This window comes from Protopterus annectens, chromosome 2.part2 (assembly GCF_019279795.1).
Source record: "Protopterus annectens isolate FY-2018-M chromosome 2.part2, PAN1.0, whole genome shotgun sequence".
Lineage (NCBI taxonomy): Eukaryota > Metazoa > Chordata > Ceratodontiformes > Protopteridae > Protopterus > Protopterus annectens.
Genome location: NC_056730.1, coordinates 789,808,713 through 789,829,118, shown reverse-complemented (window position 1 = coordinate 789,829,118; position 20,406 = coordinate 789,808,713).

Sequence of the window (20,406 nt, the reverse complement as noted above, 5' to 3'; positions counted from 1 at the left end):
TCCATAATGATCCTTTCCATAGCCTTAGAAGTGAGATTAGTGAGACTTGTGGAACTATAATTACCTGGATCTGTTGCAACCCCACCTTTCTGCAAGAAAATGACTGTTGCCATCCTCCATTCATCCAACACTAAACTTGTTTTAAGGCTGATATTGAATATCTTCTGTAAGACGTCTGACAAGGCATGTTTTAGGCTGACTAGTAGGCAACCTGATATGTTATCAGACCCTATAGATGTGGTGTTCCGGCTTTAGTGCCTTGATGGCCTTAGATAGTGCCTTGATATCTTGATCATGGAAAATCTAAAGACTGGGGTGTAGTTGTATGAATGTGATCTGAAAATATTGGAGGGGAGAAGGGGATGAAGCTCAAATTGAATTTGTTTACTGGGAGCATGTGTTATCATTTAGTATTAGCTCTACATAGTGCCAAGCATCATTTGTGAGTTTCTTAACATTACAATAAATATTTTCTCCTACTCTTTTTTTGCCAAGTGCCATGGGATCTTTTATGTTTAACTAAGGTGGCACCTGCTCTTTTATCAGTATATTAAAGTAATACTTAAAATCCATCATGACTTAGGACAGACTTCATTTCCTTCAGATAACATATGGTACTGATCCCAGTGAGGTGAGGTTTGCCTGAGTCTAAATGGGAAGGTATTTTGTGGTTTTCCACGTAAGGAAATTGCACTTTTGGACCATATGCCCATCCTGTTTCTTCATGGAAGTAATTAACTTCCCACCATACAGCTGTGAGTGAGTTCAGAGAGCACAATGGGTTGGGAGAGTGGCCTAATGGTTAAGGTGTTTGCCTTACAAACACAAGGTGCAGGGTTTGAGTCTCACAAGGGATAATTGGCTAAGCTTAAAATGTCTCGCAAGGGCAGTTAGCCTAGTACTAACCTATGAACCAGATATAATCATGAAGGGGGTATGGCTTGGGGAGCAATGTGGAAGGGAGTGGCCATACAGCATCGTGTTGATGTGGGTGTGGCTTGGTGGGGGCAGCAGTCTGAGAGTAGTGAGTACAAATTTGAAAATGCTGGCTACACCCCTGCACGCATGCTCCCGTCCACCAGGGGACTCAGTCATGCTTTTAGACACCTCACACCACAGATATTTCCTACCGGAGCCTTTGCGGATGATGGCACGCACCTAGAAGTATGCCTCTGGGACTGCTGTGTTCAGTAATCTCAGTAGCGCATTCTGTAAATGCGTCATGCTGTAGTGTGATAGGGTAGGTAGGTGTATGTTCGACTCCCAGGCCTGCCAAGTGTGTGTGTGTGTGTGTGTGTGTGTGTGTGTGTGTGTGTGTGTGTGCGCGCATGCTCCCGTCTGCCTGGGGACTCAGTCATGCTTTTAGATGCCTCACACCACAGATATTTCCTACCAGTGCCTTTGCCTTTGCGGATGATGACACGTGCCTAGAAGTATGCCTCTGGGATTGCTGTGTTTAGTAATCTCGGTAGCGCGTTCTGTAAATGCGTCATGCTGTAGTGTGATAGGGTAGGTAAGTGTATGTTCGACTCCCAGGCCTGCCAAGTGTGTGTGTGTGTGTGTGTGTGTGTGTGTGTGTGTGTGTGTGTGTGTGTGGTGTGTGTGGTGTGTGTGTGCACGCGCGCACATGCTCCTGTCTGCCTGGGGACTCAGTCATGCTTTTAGCTGCCTCACACCACAGATATTTCCTACTGGCGCCTTTGCCTTTGCGGATGATGACACACACCTAGAAGTATGCCTCTGGGACTGCTGTGTTCAGTAATCTTGGTAGTGCGTTCTGTAAATGCATCATGCTGTAGTGTGATAGCATAGGTAGGTATATGTTCGACTCCCAGGCCTGCCAAGTGTGTGTGTGTGTGTGTGTGTGTGTGTGTGTGTGTGCGCGTGCATGATCCCATCCACCTGGGGACTCAGTCATGCTTTTAGACACCTCACACCACAGATATTTCCTACCAGTGTTTTTGCCTTTGCGGATGATGACACACACCTAGAAGTATGCCTCTGGGACTGCTGTGTTCAGTAATCTCGGTAGCGCATTCTGTAAATGCGTCATGCTGTAATGTGATAGGGTAGGTAGGTGTATGTTCGACTCCCAGCCCTCCCAAGTGTGTGTGTGTGTGTGTGTTTCCAGCTGCATGACAACAGTACATTGCTTTTACAGTATTCACTCTCCATAACATCTGTGCGGCGTCTTTGCCTTTGATGCTGCTGTCTGCAAGCTAGACGTATGCCTGTGTGAATGCTGTGATCTACTAATCATGGTAGCGTGTTCTGTAACTGCATAATGCTGTTGTGTGGTACAGTGGTTACGTCTGTGTTCTGCTCCCAACCCTGCCAAGTGTGTTGTATGTGTGTATATATCTATCTACGTATATATATATATATATATATATATATATATATATATATATATATGTATATATATATATATATATATATATATATATATATATATATATATATAGATATTGTAAATAGATATATATGTTGAGATTATCACTCTTGAATGTGCTGCATTATCTGTACATGATCACCTTGGATGTATGTACATCTGCTATGGCTCTGTGATAGTGCACATACTGTGTGCTGTAGTGATCCTGGGTTATACTTGTGTAGTGACCGGTTATTGTGTTGCTGGGTATTACAAGGGGCATTGGAAACAATGTTAGTATAGCACCTTTGAATGGTCATGTGCACATCTCGGCAACAGTCAGCAGTGGTTATTACTTTGGAGGGTGAGTATGGCTCATATACGTATGTATTAACTGACAATACTATGCAACTCAGGTTAACATTACTGACTCCCGTTTATCCACAGGTTGTGGTACAGATCCCAGGACTGTATGTGTATACATTGACAGGTGCAGGAGTGGGTTAGTGTTGGATGCATGGAGGGGTGTCCATGGCCAGTAATGGTGATCTGTACAGTCTGGCAGGTACGGTCTGTGACTGTCCCACAACCTCCTGTATATGGCTGACACATGCTGTACCTGTGTATATGCAGACACACACACTTACCACAAACAGCTAGGGCTATCACATACACATACCCATTGCATCACCATTAGGCCATGCAATAACTGTTGTCCCACACACACACACACACACACACACACACACACACACACACACTCACACACACATACCTACGTGTAGATTGGATGGCTCAATGACAGCTCTGGAAATGTGACACCACACCCTGTGCATATGATGTCACCTGTGCCACCACCTGTGTTGTGTAACATTGATGCAGGATCAGACTAACCTGGTGCTGATGCACACGGTGGCTTTATACCACTGTATTGATGTTTGAATGTTGTTAACACAAAGTGTGATATCCTTCTAGGTGTATATCAGCAGACATGATGCATTGCAGCTATGACCATCAATGTAGCATAGCTTACAGCTCTGTTAATTCTGATGATGTATTCTCCTTCCATGTGCCATTTCACTGATGTGTGTAGTATTGGCAGCATGTGTTTCTGAGTGTGCAGTACATGTGTGATGTGTGTAGAACACATTTATACATGCTTACAAACGTGTACACTGGCATACACGACATTACACGGGCTTCAACATTCGTACACTAGCCTACTCATTCTTCAACGCACGCACACTGGCTGTCACGCACGTACACATGCTTACTCGGGCTTAGTGGTGCGCACAAGCACGGACACACTGTAGGCAGGTTTGCAGGAAACATCGGTGGTATCCATGGCGTACACCGTCAGTCTCCTGACTTTCCCAGGATAGATCATAACACGCCTCTTACACTGATGAGTACTGACAGCAAACATGTGACACTGCTCCGGTAAGATTACAGTGTTTTATACATACACACTCATGTTGTCACCTATCTTCTACTCTAATAGTCCCCTTATCCTACACTACACTGTAGAGGCTTGGCCCATATGGCATGACATATTGTGATTCACTATCCTCAGCCTCACTTGCATAAGATTGTCTACAAATGCTTGGTTACGTCTCTGACAGAGCGCTTCCACACATAACAACCAGTACGCAGTAGCCATGTTGTCTCCAGCTTGCCATTCATCTACATGGCGTACTAACATCTAACTAAACCTACATTTTGTATGTATATTATACATATTTGACTTGTTTTGAAGCGCAGCATGTTCTCGTACCACTGCGCTACGCTTCCACACCGGAGGTCGGGGGAGGACAACTACAGTTTTGTTGATATCCAATGGACAATAATGCCATTGGCCTTATATTTGAACATTGGCATGATTCTTCGACTGTATTCAGACTGTATTTGCAGCTGTCATTGCTCAGTTTGGCAATGTGCAGAATGTTACTCGCTTAACATCCGGGTACATTTCTGCACATAACTCTGCTCTTGCACGGACAGCTTACTGTTTCATGTATCGCATATTTACATCATTTGCATAGCTTTCACATACAAATGGGGTATGTTGCATATCCCAACATTGTCCGTGCAACGTTCGTGTTACGGGCGGTCTTACATGCCCCTACAGGAGTTTGCTGAATACCTTGGCAGACATCTTTCCTTGCTCTACTCTCACTCTACTCGTACATGCCGGAGGCTTCGTGTATCATGGCCTAGGCTTTGCTGTGTGCTATGTCTATTTGTGGTGTATGCACGGCTGTGGGTATGTTGTGACCTGCTATGTCTGGCATTTCTACAGAGCAGCTCCCACTGTCATCATTTGTATAGGTGACAGCCCTATATGTACTTTATATAGACTGCTGTGTCATTTGACATGTCAGCACATACCTGCGGTCAATACTGAACTTCCTACTGCAGCGCTTTTCATACCTTCTGAGTTATCTTGCAGTCGATAATACTGTTTCCTCTGACATGTATCTGTTTCTGATACAGGATATCATTTTCTTACACCAATACACACAATATATGGCGGCATCACAGGCCAGATGCCATTACATTCCTATTGCAGGACACACCCACCCAGAGGGTTGTATTCCTCACAAAGGCCAACAGGTGCTTATCCACACTTATTATTCTATCATGTACCTTATGTGTTCGCCGGTATTTGTGCTTTCCGTCAGTGGCAGAACTCACGTGCGAGTATGGGGGAATGGACACTGTATTGGGGACACTGCATGACACCCTGAGGGACACATTTCGTTTGATTCTATTAACCTTCCACATTGACTTTCACAGGGCATACATTGTCATTCACATTTGTCGAGGTACATGCTTTTGACTTGTACATGTTTTGTCATTTGTCCTGACGACTTTCTTCTCACCTGTCCACCTAGTATCACTAGTTCTGTACATTTATTTAGGACAGGTTACCTTTATACCTCTCACCTGTACACATTATGGGTAAATGTCCCGAGGTTTGACCTATGATTTTGTTACTTTTTTCATAATAATGTGCCTTTCTGGTAAATTACTGGCAAGGCATTAAGGACTGTGAAGTTAGATAATAATGACTGACATTTGCATTTCATGATTAATAACCCTCATAACATTCGTACTCCTGACTACGCCATTATTCTATCAACCATCTGACTTTGTCTGGGGTATATTTAATATAGTCCCTATTTGTATTTCATGTACTATGCCTTTATCCAGCTGTCTTATTCTGAAAGGTTGGAAGGTATGTTTACCATCTTGGTCGTACGCATGTCCATCCATGATAATCACCTACATGACACTGATATAAGTCCCTGCGTCATCCCCCAATGGTTTACACAATATCCAGTAGATGGGTTCAACCTTTTTGGAGAATATAGGCGTGTGCTATACCCACATAGGTATATTGATCACTACCATGGGGCGGACCTAATAAAGCTGTACCAACCAACACCTAGGCCCATTTCTGCATACCCATGATTCCCATACCTGAAACCTCTCCACAGTACTCATTAGACATATTTAATGTGAGCGATAATAAAGTAAGAAGACACTTCTAAGCACACTCCACTCTCCAGATATCAGGTTGTACGTCATATATTCTATCGACCCATGTGTTATTACCCTTGCACCTGCTACTGTTGCATGTACAGCTATATCGTAGTTGCAGCTGTGACTCCTTTGGGTCGATGATTATTGGACACACTTAGTATGGGATCGATTTTTGGGGTCCTGCAAAGGACACCTATATCCATGTTTAAAGTGTAGAACTTGCAGGTCTGTCACACTGATACTTTCTGGCCAATGGTTTGGAAAGCAGCAGTATATTCAACTTTCATGCATGTCTGTCTGTCTATCCATAATAGCTATACCATGACGTATTTATGTACATGTGTTATATCTACAAGGACATATGTTTGTTTGTTGTGTATATATCTATTAATGTATCGTGTGTGTATAGATATATATATGTACATATATACATATGTCCATATATGTCTGTACATTCCTCATTTCATAAATTTCTTTGGTTTAAGTCTGTGGATATATGTGTATACACATATATATATATATCCATATCATACCTTTCAACTGTACAGATTTTTGCAGAATGTACAGATGTTTGCCTCTTATCTTTGGTCCATTTTTCATAACCTTGTGGCTATCTGGCAAATTAGTGGCATATCATTAAAGACTGACGTTGGAAAATAATGACAAGCATTTGAGGTTATGACTTCATACCCTTCTGAGAATCCATGCTAGTGAAACACCTGTTATTCTATCCACTTTCTATATTTGTTAGGGCAATATTTGGGAATTGTCCCTATTTGTACCAGTTGTTTTCATGGCTTTGTCAGGTTTCTTACTTTACGGGGTTAACAGGTATGAGCCATATATATATAACATGGAGAAAACAATATTCATTTGCTATGCTGTGAGCGGATTACACACGCGCAGGCACACTTGCATATCCTTATTGTGGGTTACATATGTTTAATAAATATTTGTGCTTACGTGGCCTTTTCTAATTGTGACCGTAACAGTTACATATCTGTATTCCGGTTTACGGACATATGCAAAACACACGTTCACCTTTACATATTTAAATGTGTTTACAGCACACACGCATTCATTACACTTTAAACTTATAGGTGCTGTTGTCGTAGTTCAACCGGGACTGCATTCACATTGGCCGGATGCCGGAACCACTGTTCTGTTGGTGTTCTACCTCATTGATATGCATACCCATAGTACTTAGCTACATCAACATACACCTCACCGCTTCACTTACAACACAGGCATCCATTCTCCTGCTGGGAAAAACGCAGTACTACATATTACACATTCCCTATTGCCTACTGCTGTGGACCCCAGCTGCATTGTTAATCACTCCAAGGATATGCAGAACACCAAGGCTTATAGTCCTGGCACATACAGGTCTTTGATTGTCAGGGTGTTCATGTAGTGATCTGAGTTTAGGCTTGTCCGCCTGGTGAACGGAACTTCCCTGGCTGAGTTCAAATGTCAGACGAAGCACATGGGCAGGGGGTTTCTCCCTGTTATGAATTTTTACTTGTGTTTACAGACACAGGTGTTTGGGCACCTGTCAGCAGCTTATTCTGTTGGCAATACATATTATGGGTGGGGTTGTTACAGTCCATACTCCATGGTGATGGGTGTTCCCATTCACATTTGACTATTTCCTGTATTCAGTCATACGGGGATTATTATTTTGGACATGAAGTGACTACAGGTATGCAATTGTACATTACACAAATGTGAAAGGTTGTTACTGTAAATATGTACAGAGTGGAACTCTGTAATACGCTGTTGTGTTCTGGTTCAGTCATTAAAGACTGAAGTTGGAACATGTTGGCAGACAGTTGGGTTTCAGACTTTTCATACTCTTCAGGACATTAATGCCAATGTGCAAACTGTTATTCTATCAGATTTCTATGTTTCTAAGAGCTATCTTTACAAGTTGTCGCTACTTTTGGGCCTTTGTCTCACATTTATTCATGGCTCTGTCCAGATATCTTGCTCACACAGGTTGACAGGTATGGTCTGTCATGCCTGCACACAGTAAGTGTCCCTCACACTTGATCAGGGTTATCCTGTCAATGTCAGTGTCATCATCACCATTATGCCATTTGCCACTATGCGAATGTGTGCAATATATTCTCCTGCCTATTCGTGTCGGGACACGTGTGTCACGGGAAGGTGTTTTATCCTGGGTAGTAGGTTATGCATGACCATTTCGGGCTGGACAGTGTCATGGACCTCTACTGCACATTCTGACTTGTGTCCAGATATCTACAAGATTGGACATCGTGTCTTCATACCCATTCTACTATTTACACAGGGTAGTTATCCCATGAGGGATATCCCAAAAATTTGACAAGACCAAAACAAGACAGATTCTGAAGATTTTTGTGGCTTTATGAAAAAGTGCAGGGGGTTTTACATGCAAGGGATACATGGTTTGTAATCCTGAAACTGCCTAGGGTGACACTACCTACTACATATTCGTAGGGGTCACTATGTGTAGCTGTGTCTGCAACAAACCAGTAGGCCAAGTACGTCTGGATTTGGTGGACGTTATGGTATGGGAGCAGGTTGTGTGATGTGGAGGGGATGCTGGGTAGGCCATTATGCATCCAGGTGTGTTGCATTTGTTATGGCCAGTTCCATCAGGACCAATCTGTGGGTATGTGACGGTGACATATCTATACATTTGTATTGCACATTTCCATATTCATATGTTTGTGGGATTGTGTTCTACACTATGGCCTGTCTGCTTGTCTTGCAGCTGTTTCTACATGTGTTTGTGTTTCTTTCAGCTTCACCTGCTGCCCCCTCGTACACCTCCGGTTCACCTTTTCTGCATACGACACAGTATTGCCTTGGAGAATTTTACCATTACCCATCCACCCCTCACATGCAAATTCCTCACACCCCATAGATCACTACTTTGGTTGTTGGCCCATGACACGGCCAGAGTAACACATTGAATACCCTACATGTGTCAGGTACCTTTATGGTTGTGTGGACTACCCTGCCATGTTTGCTTTCCACATGCTATACCTCACGCACATAGGTACACGCCCATACTTAACTTTCATTACTTGGTTGGTATACCCGGGTACTACCCGTTCGACTATGTCACATACAAGTTCGGCTTATGCCACTGACTTCCGGATTTTGCCAGCCTGTTGTACTCATTGGTAGGATGGCACCTTTTCCTATGCCCAAGCTATTCCTTACACATATCCGACTGTTGTGGACAATGCCTCCCCACGGTCGATGGTAGGGTTTCCACCTTTTCAGTTGGCCACAGTGTGACATTTGAGGTAAACACATTTACAGGCCAACACATACCCACGGTCAGTTCAGCAGATAGAACTTACAATTCTTGCCGATATCTAAGCTTATTCTTGTAGCATTTTGGTGGCTTATTCTGTTTCTTATGACATTTATGTAATATACGTACAGAGAAACTCTTTAATGCAACTATTACATAACGTCTAAGGAATAATTATGTCCTATAATCTCTGGACATTTGCCATTTTTACAAGTTTGTGTCAGGACACATCTGCCCACAGAGGGACTGTCGCTCGCAAACTGGGACAGGTGGTAATCTTAGTCGACGTTACGGATCATACTGTTCTTTTCGGCCTACGTGTGTCCTTATTATTGTAGCTGTTTATATGGTCCTTCTGTTTCGTTTACATGCGTATTCTATTTCCTATCACATTTGGTATGTGAAATGCAGACATAAATCTACATTTCTCCTTGTGTATTTTGTTATGGACACATCTGCCCAGTTATGTACCCTCCGTCACATTATGGGTCAGCTGGTGACCCTCTCCATTGGGCTGGACGTACCTACTGGCGGCGCGCTAACATATTATGCGTTTCACTTCCACATGGTATAGCTATCTACACTACGTTGGGCTACGGGCACACGGTTTTCCATGTCATTTGTTCAAGGGTTAGGGACCCGTTATTCCCTACCATGCATTTGTGTTTGCTTATTGATTTTCTGTTTGCAGGAACTCTCTTGCATGCTTTGCATACATTTCAGTATCCACGGACACTGATAGGTGCGATTACTATTGCAGGTGGAATATAATATTCAGCAGTTTAGGTTGCTCATCGACAGACGACATTGACACGCCTCCTTCCGCAACTACGATACGCCCCATGCACTCGCGCATGTTTCCTATGCACATGGCTGTGGTGGCTGCGTGCCTTCATTAATATGCATATGGCGCTACTACTCCATATATACGCCGCACAGCCGGTGCAAGCCTTATGCCGGCCTTGCGCCGAGCTTCATGAATCCCGGGGAACATTTATAATAAAGAACTATTTTCCTAGACATTAACGGAAGCTATATGATGTGATAAATAACATATGAAAACAAACTAGGATACAGAAAGCAGTGACCTAAACAAATCTGTTCAGGGTACTCTATGTATTCAGCAATATTAACTTCTGCATTTATGAACAGAAACTGGACAAATATCAAAAACACAGATAAATTCAACATACTGTGCCACAACCAAGTTAACAAAGTATATAAATAAATAAATAAATCAATCAATAAATTAATGAGGGACACTCACAGAAAGAATATGTACTTATATTATAAAAAAAAATAATTATAGTCTTAAAATCAGGTCTGTTAAATAAAGTAATAATCATCATAATAATCTATAATGCAGAAATAATAGGCACTGCATAGCTTTCAAAAAGTATTTTAGTCATAAAACAAGCCTTGATTTTATTAATATACGGAAATCGCTAACTTTTTTTATCAAATTGTCTTCCCTTATCTATAATCTGAATTTGTACTTAAAAATTGATGGAAGTAGTAAGGTATTCTGCAATAACATGATAAATTTGAAACAAATTGTGAATGCAACTTATTTAATAACCAATGAAATGATCACCCGCCCACAGACCATGAAGCTTGTATTCACAGAAAACATTTGTCAAAACATAGCAAATCTACTGAAAGTAAAAAAAATAGTGTACATTTTTAATAAGCAAAGACAAATGTCAGTGTGAGAGTAAAAAAAAGAGTAGAGATCCTTTGCATAATTTTAGATGTGATCACTTTGGCCAAAGATAAAAATTAAAAAAAAATCATCCCAGCATACCTAATGGATTCCTCTGCAGAATCAAGGAAAACATGACTACCCCTCTATTGAGTATATACATTGTCACATAGACATACCACTGAACTATGGGAACAAGCAACAAGTTGTACAATTCAAAAGATGACAGGTAGTCATATCAAATACAGTATGCTGACCACTATTCCAAATTAAATCATGGAAGGAATCATACCAGAGCTTATCCAAAATGACACAAGGGACCAGTATGGAAGCTTACCTTTGGAATCTTTTATATTTTTGAAAAGGTAATGACAGCACTTAAAGAAGGTCTCACAGTGTATGTTGCTTATCATGGTTTTGCTAAGCAATCAATGCTGCTATACAGATGGGGGTAATTGAAAATTGGAAGCATAAAGTGTCAATCCATATATAATTCCAAATAAGAAACCCTGGTTAAACAAAAGGACAGCATAGGTCAGTCTGTGGGTTACCTGCCTAGCCCAATGAGTTCTACTATTCATGTCCCATATGGCTCAGTACTGAGCAACTTCAGTTTGTACTATTCTGCTCAGATATAAATGTGGAAAAGGGGCTGTGGGTAATCAGCAATGCTATCTCCTGAAAACTAAATATCAAAATGTAAGCAATTTGTTTATCAGTGTATTTATCCATCTGTCTCTCTATCTCTCTAATTATCTATCTGTGTCTTACTATCTGGTTAGCCCTACTGCAACAGGTCCATTTTTTGAGGGAAAATAATGGAAAAAATCTCAGCTTACAGTTTCAACTCAAATGTATAGATTGAAGTCATACCACAGTATACAACAGTAACCATTTGAAATGTTGGAACATACTAGAGCAAGTCCTGAAACAAGATAAGGTTGAGATGGCAATTTCTTAGAATATTCCTTTTATACTGAAGTATGGCAATGTTGGACTTGGTATACATAAGTTCAGAGGGTGTGGGGGCTTGTTCCTCACATCACAAGATGTAGGGGGGTTTACTCTCCTGCAAAAAAAAAAAAGTTTAAAGGAGAAGATATTCAAGATTAGCTTCTTCCCTGAGTCTTCAGTCTTTTTTTTCAGCCAACTGCCAGAATTTCAACAGGGGCCATATACACCAGATATAATTTCTAGATTGTGCAATATTTATTGAATATGCTTCATATAGACTGCACAGATAGTGCATTGTTTATTGACAGGACATGGATGATAGAGATGAATGTAAATACAGTTTGCAAGACTTGGAATTTATTTAGTGTTATACAAGATACTGAAGTAATTGCCCTTAACTAATATACCTTTAGCATAGATAGATAAATGGTAAAAAGTAAACAGGTTTAGATAATAATCTCTTATTTCATACATTATGTACAGCTTTAATACCAAACTTCCCCAAGATGGTCTACAAATATACCAACATGAAGAAGCTGTACTGACATTTCCTTTAATGTGTGTAAATGTAAATTGTGAGACTTGGAAAAAAGACATCAGCAAAGTTGTTTGTGTGACGAAGAGGGATAAGGCACACACCTTGTGTTCTGAAGGTGCATTGGAGTGCAAGTTCAAATCCATCCCTATGTAGTAATATCTCAAGTGTACTAATATTTTGGGTAGGAGGTTGGTATAATGGTTAAGGTGTTTACCTTACAGACACAAGGTGCAGAGTTTTATTCTTACATGGGGTAATTGGCTAGGCTTAAAATGGACCACAAGGGCAGTTAGCCTAGTATGTATGTATGAGTTATGTTTACAAGCTCCAGATCTGTAACATAGATGGATAAAGTCTCAGTTACATCCCAGATAACTCAAGTTCAAATAGCATTGTGAGCACTGGGAAAGACTGATGGGGAGGCTTGAGGTGAGCAACTAATGCCAGTTCACCCATCCAAGGGGAGGGTGCAGTAGTGTCTAGTTGGGTATGCTCTACCTTGCAAATGCATGCTTGCAAGCCCTAAAGATACATCAATGAACCAGGTTTTAAGCTCAGTGTTGTCAATCCAGTAATGGTTATATTCATTAAGTGTGCAGATGGGAACGTGTACAAGCAAAAGGAGGGCATTACAAGTGCTTGCAGTTACACACATGTTCATGTTAGCCACACTTTCAAAGCTTGCATAGTTAGATGCATGTGATTCCACAAACACATCCATTACATCAGGGATGATAGATCTCTTGAGTTAACTACTGTGTCCATGTTAGGAGCACCCCAATAGCAGGTATCAAAAGGCCAATACAAGGGGAGAGGGGCCCTATGCTTACAAGGCACTGAAAGAAAAATGGCACACACCATTACTACAGTTAGTTAATGAAATGGTCAAATCACTGTAAAAATTACATTTCTTTCCAGACAAAAATTATAAGTTTGGAAAATCTGAACTTTAGGAAAATATTTACAGAGTATTCTTATGCTCTGTTGGTCATATGTTACTTAACGGTGACCTCTGTTTGGTCTGTAAAGCAAAGTCTGAAATGATTCTATTTGAAAGGTTAGTTTTTGAATGCACCAGTGGAGAGGTTAACATCATTTTGAGGTACTTTATGTTAAAAATAAATATCTGTTATAAAAAATATGACAGAGCCATTACACAATTCCAATCCAAGATGCTGGTTTAAGCTTCTATATAAGAAAAGTATCAAAATAAGGTCACTACAATTAAGTGTCTTTGAAGGCCAGTAGATCACAGGGTTGACAACTGAATGTATGCTCCTGTGAACAATACACCATCAGGTATCAGTGTGCAGGGTCCACTGTGAGATCATAGCCAGTGGCTGCTATGGTGGTCATAGATGAAGCAGTGAAGAACACTGATTTTGCAATGACCATCTAATCCTCCATCTGCTATGGCTGATATGCATGTTCCTGTTATCCAGTATGTATTTTCAGTAGTGGATGCATACAATGTACATCCTAACATGGTAGACCACCAACCTCTAGTGCTTCCTCACAGGCATTGATATGATGCTCAATGACATGAAGCCCAGCTAAAGTCAGTGAGATGTATACACATGTACCAAGAGGTCAGGGTAGTTCTGTCTCAGTTGTGCAGAGTTTAGCATGGGGGACTGTCAAATGCATTATATCTATGCTCATCTTTCACATCTATGACACAGGCATGGTACATGCTCACATGTAGTGGTGGCCAATGGTTTCAAGCATGTTTGTTTGTGGCTGTCTGTGCCATGCTTCCCAATAACTATACAGATGATTACTGTCATGCCTGCTCTGCAACATGTTTAGCTGAAACTGTTAGTGTTATTTGATACCACTGGTATTAACAGTCACAACATTCATTAATGCACTCCTGCATGTGTGGACATCATGATTTAGCTGGTACAGTCAGAACATGATGTCATGTCTTGGCCCATAGGTTTGTAACAAACCCTGACATATCACATTTTTATGAGCATACTATGTTTAGCATACACTTGTGTACCATTTTATCTCTCTCTCTTCCTTCATTCTGTTGCCATCAGATAATATTTCCCATTACTGTTTTTACTCAGCTACCTTTAATTTGCAGGGTAGGCTTCCTACAATTTGGAGTGGAACAACAGTACTCTTTGATGCTATCACATTTTGCAAGATTACACAGATAGTGACCATCCTGGATGTTTTCAGTGTAGCACATCCAGGAACAAGTAATTCATCAGGGCACCACAGTTACCCAAAGTCAAATGAAAAAATAAAGACATGTTATATAGATGTACTATATATTTATGAACTAGAATAGCATGTTATTATCATTTGTATTTCTTCATATATGTACCCACAAGGTCCTTGATTATGAACCTGTGTCTCAAGATATATGTCTGTTATATATAGGCCTTAGCTGCACTGCCAGGGAAAGAAGACACAATCAGAATGTTCTGAGCATCTTCTGACCTGATGGCCAAAGAGCTGACTAAATGTCACCTCTTCTAGTTGATGTAATATTGGCCATCATTCCCAAAAGGGGCCATCATATTGGTTGGGTGCATCCAATGAAATTCAAGGAAACTGAGCAGAAGCATAAATGAGACACTCTGCATGGGAGAAGTGTTACTTCACAGAGAAGATTCATGTATGCGTGACTACTTAATTCTTGATGGTGGAAACTTTATCCATATTCCAGATGCATGACACATAATTATAGTCAGTAAATTGTCCAGAATGTGAGAAGTGGCTGTCTGAGGCACTCCTATTGAAAGACATTCTGTAATTTGAATGTCCCAGAGGCATGTACATCCACTGATAGGTAGAATTGTTTGTGCTAGGTTGGGGTTTCTGTGGTACCTGTGCGGATTCATGTTTGTTGTACTTTACCGATATATATCCATTAGAGTCTCTCTGTCTATTCAGTACCTATCACTTACCTCCTGGTCAAAGAACTGATGGAACTGAAACTAAGGAAATACCTCTTAAGTTATCTCCTCACTGCATGGTGCATGGCATGTGATGTCACTTTCTCAACCATTCGCATATTCATTGGCAGGGTGGTTGTTACAAAGAAAGGTAATCGAATTGTTGAAACGTTTTCAGAAAACCCTGGTGCAGAGGAACTGATGTATAATAGTCATCCAGATTTTACACATACTTTATAAATGTTATGTAGTGCATGGACAGCTTTCAGAATTGTGTGCTATACACAGTTCAGTCACACATGTTTGTGTGCTTATTAAGTTGCATAATTTACTTAACAGTATATTATTTTGGAATTTGTAATGCTTACCAAAGTCTGCCAATTGTATGTAGTACCTTTACCCAATCACATAAGACTGTATTGACTTTCACTATCAAGGCAATATGATCTGAACCACAAAATTAAAAAAAAAATGCTCTTTCTAGTTGCAGAGAAGCATCATACTTGAATTAAAAGCATGTAAAGTCATTATAACTTAAAATTATAATGTAATTCCACAAAATTGCATATCCCTATCTTACCAGTATACGCCTCTTGTCCCTTACATTAACTGTCTCTCTCTCTCTCTCCAAGCAGACTGCACAACGCTTAACTCCCATACATTTAACGTAACTAAAACTTCCACCACTTCTGTCACTTACCTAGAGAAACAAACTAACAGCTATTCCAACATATCTGCTAGCCTATTTAATGCAACTACCTTTCCATTTGCAAATATAGACTCTTCCAACCTTGTCTTGATTCCAAGCTGTTACTCCTTTCAAAACTCAGATCTAAAATGAATCCATATAGTCTTCTCCCTTTACTCCCCCTATTCTCTGCTTTAGCCCAGAGTGGTGACATTCACTCAAACCCAGGCCCAACCACACCTTCCCAATCCCACAACTCAGCACCCTCTAATACAATGCTTTTCATCACACTAAACATACAAAGCAATTGTAACAAAATAACTGACCTTCATGTGTGGCTATCACAGCACACCCCTGACATACTTGCACTTACAGAAACATGGCCAAATCCCAATATATCTGATGCCGAACTGCTAACTCCAAGCTTTAACATTTTAAGATCTGATAGGACTAGCAAAAAGCAGGAGGAGTAACCTTAATCTGTACCAACTCATACACAATAGTGCCGTACTTTAAACCGATCTCAAACTTTAGTAATGTCGAACTCCTCATAATCTCCCTAAAACTTAATTCAACTAAACAACTGAGTACTGCAGTTTTGTACATTCCCACTGGCCACAACATGCCCATACTAGAAGACATTCTCTGCTGGATGTCACACAATATATCCAATGAAATAATTGTTATGGGCAATGTCAATATCAATTGGCAAAATCTAACCTCTGATTTCCCAGTCAACAGCATAAATCTTTTTGGCTTTACACAACTTATCTCAATTTCAATGAAAAATTTACAGACACTATCAACAAAGCAAGGGACTCTGGCCAATTAACCTCAGCTCTTTTTTTCTTGATCTTTCTAAAGCCTTTGATACTGTCTCACATCCCAAACTCTTACATGAACTCTCCTGCCTGGGTCTTTCTCAAACTTCTCTCCTATGGTTTTCTAGCTATCTATCCCATAGACAACAATGTGTAAAATGGCAAGGCTCTTATTCCCAATATCTAACCAATTAAACAGGAGTACCACAAGGTTCCATCCTTGGAACACTCCTCTTTAATACCGTTATAAGCAATCTCTACACTGTTTTGTGTCAAAGTTTCCTAGTCCAATATGTCAATGAAGCTACTTTCATCTCCTCTTCCACCAACATAGAGCAGCTTAGACAAATAACACATACAGCATTCACATCCATCGAGACCTGGCTCAATATTGCTCAATTATTACTCAATCCCAACAAGACTAAACTACTTTTTAACAAAGAGCTCTCTCAGCTGATTTTAGAGTATTTTCATTAAATAACACGGAAAGTGAAGTGGTCCTACACACCAAGTTACTAAGAGTTACAATAGATAATCAACTTAACGTTGACCTTCATATGCAAAGCACTATTAATAAAACACACCACAAACTAAGTATGCTCTATTGACACAAATACTTCATGAACAAAACTAGTAAAAACAACTTAAGCCATTACCTGCCTGTTACCTTGTCTAGTTTATGCTGCCTGAATTTTAACCAAGCACTAAAAAAAATAATCTCAAATCATGCAACAACAAAATTTGCTACAGGCCTATCTTATTACAAACACCACTGCTCTGCTCTCACACACCTTAATTGGCTAGAACTTCAACAAGATCTAAACTACCTCCAACTAGCTATGGCCCATAAAATTATCTATACTCCTGATGTCTGTCCTGCTTTAAACTCAACATTTCAAATCTACACACCTGGCTGTGAACTTTTTTCAGAAGATAAACAGCTTCTATTTCTAATTAAACCTAATAAAACTGTTGGGTAATCTCTTTACTCGTACTCTGTGACAAAATTATGGGACACACTCCCCTTAGATATCAGAATCACGTCAATCTTCAGAACATTTAAATTTAAACTAAAACACTTCTTCCTCAGGTCACATACTTAACCTTGTATCAATACAGGCTAACTTCAACCCTACATCAGCTACTCTATTTATTCTTCTTCTACCATCCTGCTCCCTATCTTCAATCTTTATTTATACTAAAGCTCCTTATCTTTCACCTTTATCTATACAACAACTCCTTATGTCCCCACTTATATCCATACTTTGACATCTTTCTATTTCTCCTAACACTCCTGATCATCTTCTACATCCTTTCTTTCACCTCCATCTATGCCTATGACACTTATACTAATAACTAAGATCTGTGCACTAATTTAATTATCCTGAGCATTTATAAAATGTCTCTGCTTTTCCAATTTGTCTAATGAGGTTACTTTCCTCATACAACCTCAGCCTATACAAGAATCGTCTATACACCGCAGACCACTAACATCCTATGTAAATTATATGTCTGTTATTACGAATACTACCCTATTGTAAACTCTAAACATTGTTATATATTTTTTCTTTTATAAAATGCTTGTTTTCCATTATAAGTAACAATTGTATGTATATGACCCTTTTGCAACTTCTTGTAAATTTGCTTTTCTGCTTTTGCTTCTGTAAGCACAATGGGGACTGTTGGGAGAAATAGAAGGATGTCAAAGTAAGGATGTAAGTGGGGGCATAAGGAGTTGCAGTATAGATGGAAGATAAGGAGCTGCAGTATAGATAGAGGTGGAAGATAGGGAGCAGAATGGCAGAAGAAGACGTATTGGAGCTCTTCACCCCTGGCCTCCACTGAAAATATTCCATACAACTATTCAGTTTGAGTTTATATGATAGTTTTGTCCATAATGTTTGGTATACAGCTTTAGTGATGTTATTTCACAAAGGTGGCTGTATCATGGATCCTGGGAATTACAGACACATCAACATGATGATCTTCATCTCCATGGTCTTGGAACTGATCATTACAGATCTAAAGAACTATGATTCAAAAAATCTTATTGAACTTGATCCCAGCAGTTTGGCTTTGTTAAGGGTAAATTCTTACTAGTTAATTGGTTGATTTCTTTGTGCAGGTTATACAAGGTCTGTACAGTGGTCAAACTGCTCATGCAGCATACATAGACCTTGCCAAGGCATTTGATACCATACCATATGCCAACATTATTAACAGGTTAAATGTATTCTAATTTTATCTCTGTGTAGTTATATGATAGCTAACTGGTGGAGGGGCAGCTCCTATAATATAAGGGTGGCAGAAGTGTCCTCAGACAATGTGAAAATAACCAATGGTGGACTGCAGAGATCTGTGCTGCACATATACAGATAACTGGCTCATATATTTGGCCTGTTCCTCTTTCTCCCTGGCAAATTACTGAGATTATCTCAGAACTGTAGTCACTAAATAATTACATACATTTGAGTTTCAGACTTCAAATCCTTCAGAAAATGTATATAAAAACAAATCTTGTTACTCCAGCAACTCTCTAAGTCTATAAGAGCAATATTCAAAATATGTCCCTATTTGTACCCCATGTTGTCAAGCTTTGTCCAGATTTTGTGCATTAAGAGATTGAAAGGTATAGTGCTGTGATGTTTACTATTAAGTATATACTTGTCTGATCTCCAAATCAAAAAATGAGGAACTCTGATTTATCAAGTTTGCAAATTATTGCAAATCTGATGTTATGAGTGTTATACTTAAATCGCCTTCTGATATGCAGATGCTACACTTTGAACTTACACATATTAATAGCTGGTGCACTGAAAATGGGTTAAAATTAAATGTTAAACATGTAATAATGATGCATTTGGCAAACAAACCCTTGACCCAGCTTATAATATAGAAAACATCCCACTACAAACATGGATATGCTATGAGAGACCTTGCAACATGGGGAGATAGTTCCCTCTCCTTTGATCATTACACTGCAAGCTTATAATACAGAAAACATCCCACTACAAATATGGATATGCTATGAGAGACCTTGCAACATGGATAGAAAGCTCCCTCTCCTTTCATCATTATCCTGCTAGCTTATAATACAGAAAACATCCCACTACGAGCATGGATATGCTGTGAGAGACCTTGCAACATGGATAGATAGCTCCCTCTCCTTTGATCATTATGCTGCAACAGTAGCCAGGACATCTGTCTCTCTGGCACAGCTGATTACAATGAGTATTTCTTCTGTATTCAAAGATGATCTTACACCTTTATAGTCTGCACTTATCAAGTTCGTCATCAACTTCAGCAACCCTTTTGTGATGTATCATACTAAGCATCTTAAGCAGTTGATTAGATCACAAAGGTCTTTGACAAAAAAAAAAAAAAAAGATCATGTGCCTAAAGGACCCAAGAAGCTGCAGGTCTTTTCCCTGTATTCAGTGTCCTAGAGACTCCTTACAGGCAATCTGTATTTTGCCTTCTAGGCCAATACGATGTATAGTTATTGCTTTTTAGACATAAACAACACCAAACTGTTGGCATCCTCATAAATACAGCTGTAACTAT